Here is a 3,382-nt window from a genome sequence, read left to right as displayed (position 1 = left end):
AGAAAGAAACATTAATAAAAGACAGATGGCTTCATGTAGAGTGCTTGATATTTACTAAATATCTTGCAGTGCCGGTTTCTGTTCTGTATTTGGAGTTTTAACAACCAAAGAATTCATCCAACGATTTTTTGTTTACTCCTTAATAACAAACAAGTCAACAAAGAAAGAGCAAGCCATGTTAATAACATACATATCTTCTTTCATATAATCCACTCAAATTTAAATTGAATTCTACTTGTTACCAAAAGAAAAAAAAACTTCAAAGTCAGGATTAAAAAAAAGGTAAATTTCTAAATGTTTTAAAAATTTTGTGAAAATATTTCAGTATTTGTTTAATTTGCTTATTTTTTTTCATTTTTTTAAATACTTATAATTTATTTATATTTCATTATTTAAAAAAAATTTTATTTGTTATTTAAAAATTTTTTTATATGTCATGTTTTGATTATTGTAACGTTTACTATTACACCCAAGCCATTTATATAAACACCAGATTCTGAGTTCAATTCTTCATGATATTTCAAAGCATTTCCCATACATTTTACAACCTGCCCATTGATAATCTGTTCCATTTTTATAAATATTTATCTATGCTGTTATTTATTTATGCATGTATTTTTTTTCATGTAATTCTGTAATGTAATGCCTGAAAAATTATGTGAATAACAAACAAAATACCTGATAATATTTAAAGTCTTAAACCCAAATCAATAAACAAAAACACTGCAAGTGAAATAACAAAGGGGCACGAGAGTATGAACCTGAAGGAACTTATACACATATACACAAACATCCATCCATCCACCCATCCATCCATCCATCCATCCATCCATACATACATACATACATACATACATACAATACACATACATACACGGTGAGCTGGCAGAAACGTTAGAATGCCAGGTGAAATGTTTAGCAGTATTTCGTCTGTCTTTAGGTTCTAAGTTCAAATTCCGCTTAGGTCGACTTTGCCTCTCATCCTTTCAGGGGTGATAAATTAAGTACCAGTTGCATACTGGGATTAATCTAATTGACTGCCCACCTCCCCACAAAATTTCGGGCCTTGTGCCTACAGTAGAAAAGAATACACATACATACATACATACATAGTTGGAAACCTGGATCTCTCCTCAGTGGAAGATTTATAATAAATAAAAAAATAGAAGACATACATACATACATGCATACAAACAAACATACATACATACATACATACATACATACATAGCACATAAATACATATGCATGCATCTAGACATAAAAACGCATCCATAAAACAAACATACAAATCTGCTCATACACTAACACCAAATACTGCACACACACACATATGCACAAATACCTAGATGATGTTGATAAAAGTTCCAATGAAGGAGCCTTGAATCTATGTTAGAGTCCGGCTCTTTCTCTATGGACAAGAAATACAGAAATGAAACTGATTGATAACATACATATATACATTCATACATACATACATATATACACACACACATGTTGCATATATATATTTTTTTACAATAAAAACCACTTTTTAGCTTGCTTTCAATCAATGTATATGCTGAAGGATAATTTTCCCTTGTAACTTCAAAATTTTATTTTTTCCACAAAATTTTTACTTTTGGTAAAAAAAAAAAATGAATAAGATATGCATGCGTAGAATTTTCATACAACATGTACTGAATGACCCTAAATAAGTACAATTATAAAACTAGCACCCTGTTGGTTACAACAATAAGGGTTCCAGCTGATCAGATCAGCAGAAGGGCCTGTTCAAGAAATTAACATGCAAGCGGCTGAACGCTCCACAGAAACATGCAGCCTTAACGTAGTTCTCAGAGAGACTCAGGATGACACAGAATATGACAAGGCTGGCCCTTTGAAATACAGGAACTACTCATTTTCGCCAGCTGAGTGGAATGGAGCAGCATGAAATAAAGTGTCTTGTTCAAGGATGCAATGTGTTGCTAAGAATTGAACTCACAACCTTATGATCATGAGCCAAATAACCTAACCACTAAGCCACAAGGCTTCTCTGGTACAAATATATAAATACTATATAAGTATATAATAATGCTTCACTTTATGAGTGTGTGTGTGTGTGTATATATAGGTAGTGGGGCTCCAAAAGGGGTCTCAGGGAGTAGTGTCCCTGCCTTCCTGAGCTAGTTTTCCACCACATTTCTTAAAAATCATGGTAGAGGCTTTGGTCTCGGGACCACTCAATAGTAGTTGCAAAATATCATTATAGGTCTAAAAAAAAAAAATAAACAATTATAGAAAATGGAGCAAAAAAGATGTTAAATCAAAAGTAGTTTGCTCGACTAAAGGTGGTCCTCCAGCATGGCCACAGTCAAATGACTGAAACAAGTAAAAGAGAGAGTATATATATAGCACTAACAGCACCATCCATGTGGGATCACTGCCAAAGCAGCGGTCTTGCTCCCGTGCTGGTGGCACGTAAAAAGCACCATTTGAACGTCATCGGTTCCAGCTTCGCCTTACTGGCACTTGTGCCGGTGGCATGTGAACAAAACATTCGACTGACTTCTGTGCAGGTGGCACGTAAAAAACAGTATTTGGGCGTGGCCATTGCCAGTCTCGCCAAACTGGCCCTCATGCCAGTGGCACGTAAAAAGCACCCACTACACTCTCAGAGTGGTTGGCATTAGGAAGGGCAACCAGCTGTAGAAACTCTGCCAGATCAGATTGGAGTCTGGTGTAACCATCCGATTAGCCAGTCCCCAGTCAAATCATCCAACCCATGCTAGCATGGAAAGTGGACGTTAAATGAAAATGATAATGATGATGATGATGATATATATATATATATATATATATATATGCATGTATATATGTTATGTATTGTACATGCATACACATGTGTATATGATTACGTGCATGAAAGATGATATTTCCGTTTAACATAGTCTGAGTGCAAAAAGATTGTCATGTTTACATTCCAAGTGAACATTACAACTCTTAGTTCAGCACTTTTGAAGCAATGGAGTTTAAATTCCTGTACGAGTTAAACAGGAAACGTTTGGTTATAGGAAGTGCATCCCATTGTAAGAATACTTTGTCAAACAGGAGTAACCTTCCAGAGTGCGTCACTGTGTCACTCTCTCTCTCTCTGTCTCCCATACACTCTCTGTGTCTCTTTCACACACATACTCTCTCTCACACATTCTCCCTCTCTCTCTCTTTCTTTCACTCTCTTTCTTTCACTCTCTTTCTCTCTGTATATGCGTATATAAACACACACACACACACAGACACATATATATGTATAGTATACGTATACCAATATATATTTATATATAAATATATGCATATATATATATATTTGTTTTGCAAGATTTTTGATGTGAAAACGTGTGTT

The 3,382-nt window shown here is 34.7% G+C and overlaps 2 protein-coding genes across 6 annotated transcripts in view; one reads left to right on the top strand and one right to left on the bottom strand.

Moving 5' to 3' along the window:
- LOC106869747 (soluble guanylate cyclase 88E) overlaps positions 1-3,382 on the bottom strand; it is a 142,281-nt gene that overhangs the window by 20,707 nt on the left and 118,192 nt on the right. The window lies entirely within an intron of this gene.
- Positions 7-3,382, top strand: part of LOC106869749 (fibrinogen-like protein 1) — a 13,638-nt gene continuing 10,262 nt past the window's right edge. Inside the window, exon 1 of the mRNA XM_014915612.2 lies at positions 7-282. The gene's annotated coding sequence lies outside the window, so the exon portion shown is untranslated. The remainder of the gene's footprint in view (positions 283-3,382) is intronic.

Source organism: Octopus bimaculoides, chromosome 7 (assembly GCF_001194135.2).
Source record: "Octopus bimaculoides isolate UCB-OBI-ISO-001 chromosome 7, ASM119413v2, whole genome shotgun sequence".
Lineage (NCBI taxonomy): Eukaryota > Metazoa > Mollusca > Cephalopoda > Octopoda > Octopodidae > Octopus > Octopus bimaculoides.
Note: the sequence above shows the minus strand (reverse complement) of the source record. Positions and strands in the feature narration are given on the sequence as shown.